We start from the raw sequence: 16,797 nt of genomic DNA, 5'->3' as shown, positions 1-16,797 counted from the left end.
CAATCAGACCGTCAAATCTGCATAACCGTTAGTTGTACACGTGTCACAATCCTCCGCCTTTGCGTTGCTCAGCTGCATCTTTCGATCAAGTGTTCGTATGCGATGTTGTTTTTATTACCGCATGCGGTTGAAATTCATCTCTGGATCGACTGTCGCATTGCGTCATCATTGCATTAATCGTCTCTTCATTGTTGATTGACGGGTGCAATGTGACAGAGATGCGTTGGTCAGATCGTCTTGAGCCTTATTCGCAAGCGGTGACTTGGTTTCCTGCAAAACAGAGTGAAAATCTTCTTTTCTTCCATCTTAATGATGTTAGTGTGTGTAATTGTGATAATTCATAATTATTGTATTTCTAAGCTAATTTTCATACAATTTGCGCATATTTATTCTCTTTTGGCCGAAATATCTAGATTATTGGCTTTTTGGCCCTTAATCTCAAATTAATTAATTTTAATTAATTAATTAATCAATGCTTTGATGATAACAAACTCAATTTTTAATTACTGAAAATCTTAGTGTTTTAATATGTCTATAGCGTAGAGCTCGGAACAACGATTCCAACACCTCTTGAATCACTCAAATCGAAGCTAAAACGAAGACGATATGACCGAAACAAGTCTATAGAGAAAATACCGTGGTGGATGACGTGGCATAATCAGACCATTTGCATGTAAACATGTGGCAGCATATTGGTTGAATGGTGGATCATTAAGAGATTAACGTATAATGGACTTTTGATTTTTGGATTGATTTAAAATAAAAAATTGAAATTTAAAATAAATTTAATAGGAAAATAAATTTAATATTATTTTATATTTGTGTCTAACGGCTAATTTTTTACACATGGTATGTTTTTTATTTTTGGATTGACTTTAAAAAGAATGAATTTAAAAAGAAAATGAATTAAAAGAAAAATGAATTTAATATTACTTTATGTTTGTGTCTAACGGCTAGTTTTTGACACATGGTTTGTTTTTTTTTTATTTTTTGGATTAATTTTAAAAAGAAAATGAATTTCCAAAGAAAAGAAATTTAATATTATATTTTGTTTGTATCTAACGACTAGTTTAGTTTAAAATCTCCACCATTGATTTTTCTTTTCCAAAATCCAATGATCCAAATTAATTGTGGTTTCTAACAAATTTTCCATCTCTATATAAACCATCTTCCTCTCCAAATTTTAAACCAACAAATTTTACATTTCATAATCTTCCAGAACTCAAAAGTTCCATTGTTGCTCTCTCTAAGTTCCCAATTTTTCTTTTCATCTTATTCTTGAGAGAGTGTTATTGTACTGTGAGGATAAACTTGTTGAGTACTTAAATTTGTAAATCCACCCTAGTGAGAGTTGTATTGTGTTCTTCAAAATTCCAACATTTGTAACGGTTTGATCCTAAATCGTGGAAAGGATCGGGTTTGCTCTTGAAACCGTAAAAGGAGCGATGGTGTAATGGTTGGGCTCTAATCCGTGGAAAGGGTCGGAAAGATTTTATTCAAATTCCAAAGAGACGCTTGGGGAGTGGAGTAGGTCGAGTTTGACCGAACCACTATAAAAATTACGGTGTCTTCTTCTCTAACTCTTTCCTTTTTATTTTTGCAATTAATTTAAGCAATTTATTGTATGTTTTAGTTTGTTCTTATTTATTTGCTAAAATTTGATAGAATTAAATTATCACATTTTTTTCATCTTATTTGTTGCATAAATTGAATTTTTCTTATTATTTATAAAAAGTGTATTAATTAGTTTAATTGGATTAATTTAGAAAAAAAGTTTAATTAAACCCTATTCAACCCCCCTCTAGGGTTGCCATATTGATCCAACAATTGATATCAGAGTGGGTTGCTCTTCTTGAAATATTTATTTCTTGATAAACTTAATTGTTTATGAGCTATGGAAACTTTAGGTTTTATCCCTTTTACCGATAGTCAATCTATTACGAAGTCTCCTTTCTTTAATGGTACTAATTATAGTTATTGGAAAAATAGAATGAGATTTTTCTTGCTTTCTATTGATTATGATTTATGGGATATTGTTGAGGAAGGTTTTAAAATTTCAACAAAAGATGTTGATGGTGTTAGCACTATAAACCTAAGGATGAATGGTCAATAAATGAAAAGAAAGCATGCTCTTTAAATGCCAAAGTTATTAATTGCTTATTTTGTGCTTTGAATGAAGTTGAGTATAATAGAGTGTCTATTTGCAAAACCGCTAAAGAGATATGGGATAAATTAGAAATTACTCATGAAGGAACTGGTCAAGTAAAAGAAACAAAGATTGACATGTTAGTTCATCAATATGAAATGTTTAAAATTGATGAAAATGAAGCTATTTTCGATATGTTTATTAGATTTACTAACATTGTCAATGCTTTAGAAGGACTTGGGAAAAAGTACCCAAATCTTGAGAAGATAAATAAGCTATTGTGGTCTTTGCCTAAACAGTGGGAGCCTAAAGTCACCGTCATTCAAGAGGCAAAGGATCTCAAATCTCTCTCCATTGATGAACTCATGGGCTCGTTGATGACGCATGAGATAAAGATCAAGAAAAACATGGAGGACGAGAAGAAAAAGAAAGAAAAGAGTATAGCTTTAAAGACCATCTCTTTAGAAGTTGACTCCCAAGATGAAGATGACCTCGATGAAGATGATGTTGCCTATCTTTCACATAAGTATAAGAACTTCATCAAGAAAAAGAAGCAATTCAAGAAGCATCTCTCCAACCAAAAAGAGTCAAAAGGTGAAAAGAGCAAAAAGGATGAGGTAATATGCTATGAATGCAAGAAGCCCCGATTGTCCTTTTCTCAAATCATCCAAGAAATCCAAGAAGAAAGCAATGAAAGCTACTTGGGATGATGGCTCATAGTGACAAAGAGGATGAACAAAATGATGAGGTAACTCTAGAACCTCTTTCTTATAATGAATTTTTCAAATCTTTTGAAAATACGCAAAATGATTTAGAAAAACTTAGTTCTAAGTATGTTGTGCTTAAAAATAAATACAATATTTTATCTAGTAAAAATAAGTCTTTACTTGAATAAATTGCTTGCTTAAAAGAGAAGGGGCATGATGCTATGCATATTGATGAAATGAATATCTCTTGTGACAAGCATGCTTTTGATTGTGATGAGAAAAATGTCTTGCTTGACAAAGTTAAATTTCTTGAGCATGATAGTTGTGAAAAAGATAATTTGATTAAATTACTCAAAGAAAAGAAATTTAATGCTTTGCAAGAACTTGATAAGGCTAAAGAATCTATTAAAAAGTTGACAATAGGTGCTCAAAGATTAGACAAGATAATTGAAGTAGGCAAGCCTTTTGGTGATAAAAGAGGTTTAGGCTATATTCATGAATGTTCTACTCCTTCAAGTTCTAAAACTATCTTTGTTAAAGCATCTCATAATATGCCTAAGCTTAATATGCCTAAGGTTTTGTCTAAGCATGTTAAATCTAACTTTGTGCCTATATGTCATCATTGTGGTGTTGAAGGCCATATTAGATCTAAGTGTTTTAAATTGAAATATGCTCATACTACTTCTCCAAGAAGAAATTTTTCTCAAAGGGCAAAGTTTCACAATCTTCCAAGGAATAATTTTTCCAAGAAAAGTAGAGTGCATAAATTTGTTGTAAGAGATAAATCTTTGCATAATGTTGTTTGTTTCTCATGTGGCAAGTTTGAACATACAACTTATTCTTGTTACTTGTCTAAATCCAATGCCTTAAATGTCTATGCAAAAATGAAATGGATTCCCAAGTTTGTCAATGCTAACCATCTAGGACCCAAACAAGTGTGGGTACCAAAGAATCAAACTTGAACATTTGTATTTGTAGGTTTGTTTGAAAGCCTCTAAGAAAAACAAGTGGTACTTGGATAGTGGTTGCTCGAGGCACATGACGGGAGACCCATCCAAGTTTGTCTCTCTCTCCAAAAAGGATGGAGGTCTTGTAACCTTTGGTGAGAACAAGAAAGGTAAAATAATTGCTAAAGGTAGTATAGGTAATGAATCTTCTATTTTAATTGAAAATGTACTTTTGGTTGATGGCTTGAAGTATAATTTACTTAGTATTAGTCAATTGTGTGATAAAGGCTTTAGAGTTGTGTTTGATAAAAAGAATTGCATCATTGAAAATGCTAGTGATAGAAAAGTTATATTTGTTGGAAATAGAGATGAAAATGTTTATACTATTGATTTGAATGATTGTCCTATTAATGATAAATGTTTATCGGCTTTGCATAATGATTCTTGGTTATGGCATAGAAGACTAGGACATGCTAGCATGCACTTAATTTCAAATATTCCCAAGAATTCTTTGGTTAGAGGTCTTCCCAAATTTAAATTTGAAAAAGATAATGTTTGTGATGCTTGTCAAATGAGTAAGCAAACTAAGTCCTCTTTCAAATCTAAAAATGTAATCTCTACAACTAGACCCCTTCAACTATTACACATGGACTTATTTGGCCCTTCTAGAATTGCTAGTTTTGGAGGGAACTACTATGTCTTTGTGATAGTTGATGATTTTTCAAGATTTACTTGGGTTTTGATGCTAAAACATAAGGATGATGCTTTGAAAAGCTTTTCTAGTTTTGCAAAAAGAGTTCAAAATGAAAAAGGTTTTTTGATTTCTAAAATTAGGAGTGATCATGGAGGAGAATTTGATAGCAATGCTTTTGAAACTTTTTGTGAAGAAAATGGTTTTTCTCATAATTTCTCCGCTCCAAGAACTCCTCAATAAAACGGTGTAGTTGAAAGGAAAAATCGTACTTTGCAAGAATTTGCTAGATCAATGTTGCATGAGTATGGTTTACCTACATACTTTTGGACGAAAGTCGTTAACACCGCTTGTTATGTTTTAAATAGAGTTTTAATTAGACCTTCTTTGGATAAAACTCCTTATGAACTTTGGCATAACAAAATTTCAAATATTGGATATTTCAAAGTTTTTGGTTGCAAATGTTTTATTTTGAATAACAAAGAAAAACTTGGAAAATTTGATTCTAAGACAGATGTTGGTATTTTCCTTGGCTATTCCTCTACTAGTAAAGCTTCTAGAGTTTTCAATAAAAGAATTTTAGTAATTGAGGAATCTATGCATGTAGTATTTGATGAATCTTGCAATGTTATTTCTAATGAGCCTATTTATAGTGATATTTTAGAAGGAAATTTTGGAGATTTACTTGTTAGTGACAAAGGCAAGGAAATTGGTTCAAGTAAGTAAGAGGTGAGCTTAATCGAAAAGAACGAAGTTGGTTCTTCATCCATGCCTAAAGAGTGGGGGTATGCTCCTTCCCATTCCAAAGAATTAATTCTTGGTGATCCCGAACAAGGTGTGAAATCTCGTTCCTCACTTAATATGTTTAATAATCTTGCTTTTGTTTCTCAAATTGAACCAAAAAGTTTTAAAGATTCCGAAAAGGATGAATTTTGGATTTTAACTATGCAAGAAGAATTAAATCAATTTGAAAGGAATAAAGTTTGGGAGTTAGTCCCTAGGCCCTCTCATGCTTCTATAATTGGAACTAAATGGGTCTTTAGAAATAAAATGAATGAAAATGGAAATACCATTAGAAATAAAGCTAGACTCGTAGCTCAAGGTTATTGTCAAGAGGAAGGAATAGATTATGAAGAAACTTTTGCACCCGTTGCTAGATTAGAAGCTATTAGAATGTTGCTTACTTTTGCTTCTTATAAGAATTTCATTTTGTATCAAATGGATGTGAAAAAAATGCTTTTTTAAATGGTTATATCATGGAGGAAGTTTATGTAGAACAACCTCCGGGGTTTGAAAGTTTTGATTTTCCTAATCATGTCTATAAGTTGAAAAAGGCTCTTTATGGCTTAAAACAAGCTCCAAGAGCTTGGAATGATAGACTTAGTAATTTCTTGCTTGAGAGTGGATGGGTAAAATTGATACTACTCTTTTTATTAAGACTAAAGAAAATGATATACTTTTAGTACAAATATATGTGGATGATATTATTTTTGGTTCTACTAATCCATCTTTGTGTGAAGAATTTTCTAAGTGTGTGCATAGTGAATTTGAGATGAGTATGATGGGAGAACTTAGCTTCTTCCTTGGACTCCAAATCAGACAACTCAAGGATGGTATTTTCATAAGTCAAGAAAAATACACAAGCGATTTGCTCAAAAGGTTCAAATTCAATGAAGGTAAAATTGCAAAAACTCCTATGAGCACATCCACTAAGCTTGACAAGGATGAAAAAGGTAAGTGTGTGGATATAAAAACTTATAGAGGTATGATTGGATCTTTACTTTATTTAACCGCTAGTAGACCCGATATTATGTTTAGTGTATGTCTTTGTACTATATTTCAATCTTGTCCTAAGGAATCACATTTACATGTCGTTAAAAGAATTTTTAAATATTTGCTTTGGTACTATTGATTTAGGCTTATGGTATCCTAGAAATGTTGAATTTAATTTGGTAGGATATTCCGATGCGGATTTTGCAGGTAGTTTACTTGACCGTAAGAGTACTAGTGGGACTTGTCAATTTCTTGGTAGTTTCTTAGTTTCTTGGTTTAGTAAAAAGAAAAATTCGGTTGCCTTATCCACTACCGAAGCGGAATATACTGCAGTTGCTAGTTGTTGTGCTCAAATTCTTTGGATAAAACAAACTCTTTGTGATTTTAGATTAAAGTTTGATAATGTGCCTATATTTAGTGATAATACTAGTGCTATTAATTTGACTAAAAATTCTATACATCATTCTAGGACTAAGCATATTGATATTAGGCATCACTTTATTAGAGAGCATGTGTAGAATGATAATATTACTCTTGAATTTGTAGGCTCTAATAATCAATTAGCGGATTTTTACCAAGCCTTTGAATGAAGAAAACTTTTGCAAAAATAGGCTTGAGCTCGGTATTATTCGTTGTGATACCTCTTGATTTTATAATTTTACTTGTTAAATCTTTTAGAATGAATTTTGATAGGGAGAGATATGGAAAGAATCTATTAATATTCTTAGAGGGAGTTGTGCTAAATTTATGTTCATGTTTTTAAGGGAAACATTTATATAGTTCTAAATTTTTCTTAATTATTCTTTTTGATGATTCCAAAGGGGGAGAAGTTTAAAAAAAATATGCTATAAATTTGTTATGATTTTGAGTGTATTAATTAGGGGGAGAATTTATTTTTTTGAGTGAATTTCAAGAATGATCTTTATGGTGATATGTTAAATTTTATTATATGCTACATATGGTTTACATGTATTTCAAGCTATTTTTCTTGAATGGTTTGTCATCATAAAAAAGGGGGAGATTGTTGGCTTTTTGGCCCTTAATCTCAAATTAATTAATTTTAATTAATTAATTAATCAATGTTTTGATGATAACAAACTCAATTTTTAATTACTGAAAATCTTAGTGTTTTAATATGTCTATAGCGTAGAGCTCAGAACAATGATTCCAACACCTCTTGAATCACTCAAATCGGAGCTAAACCGAAGACGATATGACCGAAACAAGTCTATAGAGAAAATACCGTGGTGGATGACGTGGCATAACCAGACCATTTACATGTAGACATGTGACAGCATATTGGTTGAATGGTGGATCATTAAGAGATTAACATATGATGAACTTTTTATTTTTGGATTGATTTAAAATAAAAAGTTGAAATTAAAAAGAAATTTAAAAGGAAAATAAATTTAATATTATTTTATGTTTGTGTCTAACGGCTAGTTTATTGACTTTAAAAAGAATGAATTTAAAAAGAAAATGAATTTAATATTATTTTATGTTTGTGTCTAACGGTTAGTTTTTGACACATGGTATGTTTTTTTATTTTTTGGATTAATTTTAAAAAGAAAATGAATTTCAAAAGAAAAGTAATTTAATATTATATTTTGTTTGTATCTAACGACTAGTTTATTTTAAAATCTCCACCATTGATTTTTCTTTTCCAAAATCCAATGGTCCAAATTAATTGTGGTTTCTAAAAATTTTTCCATCTCTATATAAACCATCTTCCTTTTCAAATTTTAAACCAACAAATTTTACATTTCATAATCCTCCAAAACTCAAAAGTTCCATTGTTGCTCTCTCTAAGTTCCCAATTTTTCTTTTCATCTTATTCTTGAGAGAATGTTATTGTATCGTGAGGATAAACTTGTTGAGTGCTTAAATTCGTGAATCCACTCTAGTGAGAATTGTATTGTGTACTTCAAAAATTCCAACATTTGTAACGGTTTGATCCTAAACCGTGGAAAGGATCGGGTTTGCTCTTGAACCCGTGAAAGGAGCGGTGGTGTAACGGTTGGGCTCTAATCCATGGAAAGAGTCGGAAAGATTTCATTCAAATTTTCAAGAGGTGCTTGAGGAGTGGAGTAGGTCGAGTTTGACCGAACCACTATAAAAATTATGGTGTCTTCTTCTCTAACTCTTTCCTTTTTAATTTTGAAATTAATTTAAGCAATTTATTGTATGTTTTAGTTTGTTCTTATTTATTTGCTAAAATTTGATAGAACTAAATTATCACATTTTTTTCATCTTATTTGTTGCATAAATTGAATTTTTCTTATTATTTATAAAAAGTGTATTAATTAGTTTAATTGGGTTAATTTAGAAAAAAAAAAAGCTTAATTAAACCCTATTCAACCCCCCTCTAGGGTTTCCATATCGATCCAACATAGATAAGGTAGTATAAATAACTTGTATTTCTACAAGTTATCACATACTCATACCGTTCTGTAAGATCTGAAAATGGTGGGTCTACACTTATAAGACTTACTAAGTATTAGTAATGATCTTGAAAGAAAACGATAACTAAATGATTATCAGAATATGAGTTATTCTAGAGATAATATTTGGTTAAAAACTGTCTTGCTTTTGTGAAGGAATTTTTTACTGCCCCACGGTAGCATTTACTCTAAATCACTTAAGTAACGTTGCAAAAATAATGATTATGGGTACATTATGATCACTTTGCTAAAACTTGATTGGATTTAAAAGCAATTCACTTTTAAAATTTGTTTATAATTTCAGAATGATAAGTTCTATCATACAATTGTTGGCTTCGGACAAACTGTTTGGGGACAACTCTGTAAATTGAAAATCGAATTTGAATAAAATACTCATGATTGACGATTTGAGATTTTTCTTAATGGAGGAATGTCCTCCCATTCCTAGCTCAAATTCCAACCGAACTATTCAGGAAGCGTTTGATAGATGGATCAGGGCGAATGATAAAGCCCGTACTTATATCCTCGCCAGCCTGTCTGACGTTTTGGCAAAAAAACATGAGGATATGAGTACTGCCAAAGAGATTATGGAATCACTAAGAGGGATGTTTGGACAGTCGTCCTTCACCATGAGGCATGATGCTATCAAATACGTTTACAATAGATGCACGAAAGAGGGGACCAATGTTCATGAACATGTTCTGGACATGATGGTCCACTTTAATGTGGCTGAAGTGAACGGTGCTATGATGGATGCGAGAAGTCAAGTTGGCTTTATTCTAGAATCTCTTCTGAAGAGTTTTCTGCAATTTTGTACTAATGCCTTGATGAATAAAATTGAATACAACTTGACAACTCTATTGAATGAGCTACAGGCTTTTCAGACCATGTTGAGAACTAAGGGTCTGGAACCAGAACCATAAGTAAATGTTGTTTCTACTGAGAAGAGATGAATGTCCTCTAAGCCTAAAGTTTTCTCGTCTTTGCAGACTAAGAGTATTCTAGCAAAGAAAGACAAAGGGAAAGGGAAAAAAAAGCCTGTTGGCAAGAAGAGCTAGAAAACTACCGCAGAGAAAGGGAAATGTTTCCACTGCAACGAGCAAGGGCACTGGAAGAGAAATTGCCCTAAATTTCTTGCAGAGAAGAGAGTAGAGAAAGGCAAACAGGCTGCTTAGAACCTGGAGACTGTTTGCTCAGCTCATCCAGTAGGAGAAGTTGCTGATGAAGATGTAAATTACCTGTTTTTGTTAAATCTTGTAATGAACCTTTTGTACATGTTTTTTGTTTTGAATGAAATGTTTTTTTTAAGAAATATGTTTGTTCTATCTCATAGCAACTTCTGTTAAGAAACAAATTATTAATAGCCATCTACAAATATTCAGATATTTAAACGGCTAGGGGTCAAAGTATAATGAATTAAAAATTTCTAGATCTAACTACTAACAAGAGTTGTTAAGGCAGGTCAGATGCATCTTAATCAAAGATTTGAAAGTACCTCAATGTGGTGGGAGGAAAATGTGCTTCCTAGCCATTATTGAGAATTAGATGCATTCCCCATAAGAAGCCTATTGTACACTAATATGTTTACAATGATTCTCTTGGCTAAAGTGTTTAAGAATCATCTAGTAAGACTAGAAATACCAGAGGTTAATAACCTAGGGCAAGTGGGAGAAATATCGGGTATGTGATACCAAATTGTAAAACCATGGGTATGGGATGCCCTAGTTTATTGTATTTCTCAATAAAACTCAGAAACTCAGTCTTATATATTAGATATATAAGTTACCACTGAAGTTTTAGTCCAAGTGGGAGTTTGTTGGGTTTTATGTCCTAAAACTCGTGGTTTGTAAACATTAGAACTTATGCTGAGAATTCAATAAAGTTGTTATTGATTTTTTTTTTTTTTAGAAATACAATAAACCTAAGTCCCTTGACTATTATATGAATACTTGAACATTATGTGGAGACATACAAGTGGATCAGGTTCGAGTAAATAGTTAAAATGATCTATAGTATATGAATAAGGTTGGGTACCTTATTCTGGTAACACTATTGGATGCAGCCTACTCTGTAGTTGTCACAAAGAGTTGTTAAGTGCTACAAATGAAGTGATCCTAATTCGTTCATATTGGGACATGAGAAGTGGGGGTGTCCTATGCAAATGAGTTTTGTGCGAGATCAAACCACGAAACCAGTCACTCTTACTTTATAAAGTTGTTTACTGTTTAAGACTGACTATTTCAAAACGATCACCTAGGTAACTTGACTTTAATCCTGAGTTTACTATGAACTCCTATTTTTTCGGGATTATCTTTTGATCTACAAACAGTGAGAGTAGACCAATTGCCTCTACTCAATAAGCTTACCATTTTAGGGATAAGACCAGATGAATAGCTGGGAATATAGGGTGAAAGAGGGAATTCACTCCTACCCGATTAGGGTTAGTAGAGAGGTTGTTCCCCTTAAGTGCTGATTTTGGGTTTTGAACAAGAGGCGTCACCCTCTCATTGGCCTGAGAGGGATTTGATTTGTTGATTGGATCACAAATCAATTGTTCATTAGGGGATCAGTGGAACTTAAGAAACAAGAGGTAATTTCGGGGGTGAAACAGATATTCGACCCGGCCGTTATTATGAGCAACCTGTGAAGGGTTAATTTACTAATCATGGTTATATCGAGTGGACATAATATATCTACAGTGAGGGGAGTTCATTTATGGGCTTTAGTGGAATCACCCATTAGTTAACGAATGAGGGTTAGATCAGTTTAATGAGTTCAGCCGATTAATCTCGGATTGTTGGAGCCCATGATCTGTAGGTCCGCGAGGTCTCCCTACTAGCTCGTATATGAATAAGCTCTAGAATAGCGTGATAAGTTAATTTGAAGTGTTCAAATTAGAATTAAATGAATTTGGAGAAATAATATTTAAATATGATTTAAATATTTGAAGATGGAATTGTGTTAAAAATTAATTTAATATTTGATATTAAATTAATTAGAATTATTTATTAATTTTATTAAGAAAATTAATTTATGAAATTAATTTTGTAAAATTAATAATATTTTCAGTTTTATTGATTAAAATTGATTTATGGATAAAATTGAAAAAGAAAACAAAAACACAAAAAAATGGAAAATAGATTTTCCCTTATCTTCTTCTACTAGCTCACCAACAACCCACATTAACTCCAAGCATGAGCTGCATCTCATGCAACAAATTTCTTTGCATGAATGTCTACAATATATTGAAGACATTGGAGTGTCTTGAAGGGATGGCAACCGAATAAAATTTTGAGAAAAATTTGAGAGAAGAAGATTGTTCTTCTACTTCGTTGCTGCTATGAGTTTCTCCAAATTCCCTTAATTCCAGCTTATTTTGAGTCCCATTACTCAATCTTGAGCTCCAAGAAGATAGTAGAGAAGATCTTGGGGTGGTCTACTACAAGATAGTATGGAGATTTGCAATTGAATCAAAGCTTAGAGGAAGGTCTTCAAAGGTATGTCATGAAGCCCATTTAATTTCTGTTGAAGCATGTTTTCTTTTCTGCCAAAATTAATGAATTAGAGTGCTTATGGATCCTGATTTCTTCCGCTGCACATTGGTACCTTCCAACACCCAGCTATCTACCCAATCTTACCCCTGAAATGAGAGGCTTATTGAGTTGCTGTTGTTGAGCCAACCTTCAACTATGCAAATCTAAGAATAATTTCGAATAAATAGGAGTTCATAGTTAATTCAGGATTTAGGTTAAGTTACCTAGGTCATTGCTATGAAATAGTCAATCTTAAAAAGTAAACAACGTTATAAAGTAAGAGTAACTTATTCCTTGGTTCGATCTTATGCAAACTCATTGCACAGGACACCCCCACTTCTCATGTCACCATATGAACCAATCAGGATCACTTTGTTTGTAGCACTTTGTTTGTAGCACTTTACAACTCCATGTAATAACTATAGAGTGGGTCGCATCCGATAGTATTACTAGAATAAGGCACCCAACCTTATTCGTTTACTATAGATTATTTTGACTATTTACTCGAACCTAATACACTCTTATGTCTCCACATAAAGTTCAAGTACTCATGTAATAGTTATGGATCTTTTTTAGTTTATTGGATTTATTTCTAAAACAAAATAAGCAATTCATATATTCAATAACAACTTTATCGATTTACAGAATGAGTTTATTGCTTACAAACCATGAGTTTTAAGACATAAAACCCAACACATGCACGTGGTAAGAACTAAGTACCGTCATACCTTAGGTACTATTTGTTGGGGTGTACGCCCTAAAGCCTCGTAGTTTTATGTTAGTGAATCAATGGTTGATTAATTTTATATTACTTGTGCAATAATCCATTAACTTAAGATCCAAGGTTATATGATGTAACTTAAACATGTATGTTAAGACATACAGGTGGATCATGTTTAAGTGATAACTTAATTGATCTGTAGTATATGGATAAGGTTGGGTGCCTTATCCTGGTAACATTAGTAATACAACCCGCATTGTAGTTGTTACAATTGTTGTAAAATGCCACAAATGATCTAATCCTGTCATTCTTGTGAAGACATGTGAGTGGGGGTATCTTATATAAAATATTTTGTATAAAGATCGGACCAAGAATTGTTAGGTCTCTCTTTATAACGTCGTTGTTAGAAGAGATTTACATTTCACTAGGATGATCATATGTAACTTGACCTTAATCCTGAGTGAGTTGTGAACTCCTGCCTATAAGGGCGATCCTCTTATTTTTATGGGTGAGAGTGGCCAGATTTGTCGACTTAATAATCCTACCATTTTGGAGATTTTTCTGATTGAGGAGCTGGGAACACAACTACATAAGAAGGAATTCACTCCTTCCCTATAGTTAGGGTTAGAAAATAAATTGCTCCCTTAAGGGCTGATTCCAAGGCTTGAACAATGAGGCACCTCACCCTCTCCTAGCCCGAGAAGGGTTCGGTCATAGGTGGACTATGACTAATTGTTCATTAGAGGGATCAATGATACTTAAGGAGTTAGATGTAACTATAGGGGTAAAACGGTAATTAGACCAAATTGTACTTACGAGCAATTTGTGAAATTTCAATGCACTGTTGATTGGTTGTATCCAATAGATACATAAATATATCTATAGTACGAAGAGTTCAATTGTCAATTTTTAATGAAGTGACCGACAGTTAATGAATGTTGATTAATTTGATTAAAAGAGATTAATCAATTATTCTAGTATTATTGAAGCTTCGATCTATAGGTCCATAAGGTCCCCTCATTAGCTCAATGAAGACTGATGGAAATCAAATTAATTTTGGTGTGATTTGAATTGTTCAAATAAATTAAAGGGAATTAATTGTATATGATACAATTAAATAATGCATTGATACATTATATAATATAATGTATGTTGATACATTTTTATATGAGAGAAATAAATGTTTGAATGTGATTCGAATATTAATTATATGAATATGATTCATATAAAAATTATATGTTAAAATTTAGTGTGAATATGATTCATATTAAATTCATATAATTTTATGAGAGAAATAAATGTTTGAATATGATTCAAATATTAATTTTATGAATATGATTCATATAAAAACTATATGTTAAAATTTAATTTGAATATGATTCATATTAAATTTATGAGAGAAATAAATATTTGGATATGATTCAAATATTGATTATGTGAATATGGTTCACATAGAAACTATATGTTAAAATTAATATGAATATGATTCATATTAAATTTCTATCATTCGATGAAAGGGGTCGTTATTTGAATGTGATTCAAATATTAAATTATATGGATGTGATTTATATAAAAGCTATAGAATATATTATATGTGATATAATATAAACTATAGGTTATATGTTATATGTGATATAACATATAGTTTAATATTTATATATATTAAGTTAGTTAATATATGTATTTATTAAAAAAATCAAGTTTTGAATTTGAATTTATTAAATACAAAGAGGAAGGAGTTATAACTCCCCTACCTCGTATTCTCTCCCAAAACTCACGTAGCAGATTAGAAGAGAGAGAAAACTATCTATCTCTCCTCTGGTTCTTCTTCTCTCTTTGATTTTTATAGAGCTATGGGCTTGCACTCTGTTAGGAAACTAATTCTTGAAATTCTTTATTAACGTAACAGATTAGTACAACCTTTTGGAAAAGCAGTTCAAACGAAGAACAACTCCTTTATTAGACGATAGCAATCAAACGAGGGTAATCAGTTGCTTACAAACTGTTACCCAATCGCTTACCAAACACTAAACGATCGTTTATAAATTCTACACGATCACTTGGTATTACTAAATGATCACTTACTAAATCCTCCACGAATGCTCACAAGTCTTATACTAACGTTTACAACTATTACATGCCCGCTTACCATTTAGTATACGATTGCCTAACAAATGCTATACAATCGCTGAGTCCGTTACATGATGACTTAGTTTTGCTACACGATTGCCTAGTATCAGTAGGCGATAAGCAGCACACTACGATAGCTTCTCCACGACAGCGTCTTCTAAACTCCCACCCTCAAGAGCCCCTCGTCCTCACTCTTACTATTCAGAATTCACTTTTCTTCCTTCCCTTCTATTTTCTTCCTTCTTTTTAAACCTTAACTTTTCCCAACAACCTTGACAATAACTCTTAACCGATTCAATCGCCGACTTCCCCTTTTCTCTTTTATTTTATTTCTTTTTTGTTTTGATATTGCCATATAATTGGAGTCCTATCATTACCCCCACCCTCCACTTTTACCTTGTCCTCAAGGAAAAGTTCTGTTTGTTCAGCTACCTCTTTGACAGTCTTCTTCATTTTCTCTTGAGTCATCCTCCAATGCTTCTAAATCACTCACAGACCCCATCCCTTATCCTCATCGTATATTTCAGACTAACCCCAACCTCTGTCTGACTTGGATTCTCTTGTAGAGTAATCTTCAGTCCCACATGAACAAATGATATTGTTAGGTTCTGCCGATCGACCTCTGTTTTCCCCAAAGAGTGTAGCCATTGCATCCCCAAAATCATGTCAACACCTTCCAACTCCAGTGGAATGAAACTGTCACACATTCTTCAATCTTCCAGTCTCATTTCCACATTTTGGCATACTTCCTTGCCTCACAGAGCAGGTCTCGAACCCAAAACTATTTCGTAACTAGTTGTGGTTGTGACGTTCAACTGCAGACGATTTGCTAAACCCTCTGAGATGAAGTTATGTGTCGATCCACAATCTATCAATACCACTACCGATTCTCCTTTGATATCCCCTCAAGTCTTCATTGTTCGTGGGTTCGTCAATCCCACAACTGAGTTCACGGTCAGTTCAATAAGAGATGAAATTTCTTTACTCATTGTCAGCATATGCAATTCTAACGTCACTTCTCTTGCTTCGTCTTCCTCATGCAACTCCCCACTCCTCTTTGGACACCTGCACCACCAACAATCTCAATTCTCTCAACTCTCGCCCTTTGCACCGATGTCCAACAGTGTATTTTTCATCGCACCAGAAACAGAGCCCTTTTTCTCTCTTCGACTGAAATTCACATCTATTAATCTTCTCGCCGAAATTTCTCTCTGGTTAACATTGCTCGATGTTCCTCGTAAGGTAATGATCCTCATCAGGAATGACTCTTCGATCTTCGCCCCCTCTTTCGAATTATTTCCGCTTATTAATTTACTCACATTGTCAATATTGGATTTTGAAGCATTCGAATTGTGGAACTTACCCCCGTATGTCCGCACTCATCCGGCTTTGACCCGCGCATTTTCTTTATCTTCAACACGTTGTGCCAGCGACATCGTTTGCACTAACCCAGTGGGTTCCCAGCATTCAACTTTCGTCTTTATCTATGGCGCCAAACCATTCATGAACATCTCCTCAATAACCTCGTTTGGCAGATGCGGCAACGGTGCTACTAGCTTATCAAACAGATTTCGATATGCCTCCACCATTGTTTCTTGTTTGATAGCCAGGAATCTTCCACAGATCGATCCCTCTCTTAAAGATCAGAATCGCACAAGCGTCCTTTTCTCCTAGTCTTCCCAGTCCTTGAACGGCTCTCTGTCCTCCT

Source organism: Benincasa hispida, chromosome 7 (assembly GCF_027475165.1).
Source record: "Benincasa hispida cultivar pf3 chromosome 7, pf3_genome.v1.1, whole genome shotgun sequence".
In the NCBI taxonomy this organism is placed as follows: domain Eukaryota; kingdom Viridiplantae; phylum Streptophyta; class Magnoliopsida; order Cucurbitales; family Cucurbitaceae; genus Benincasa; species Benincasa hispida.
The sequence above is the reverse complement of the archived record's forward strand: the minus strand, read 5'-3'. Positions refer to the sequence as shown.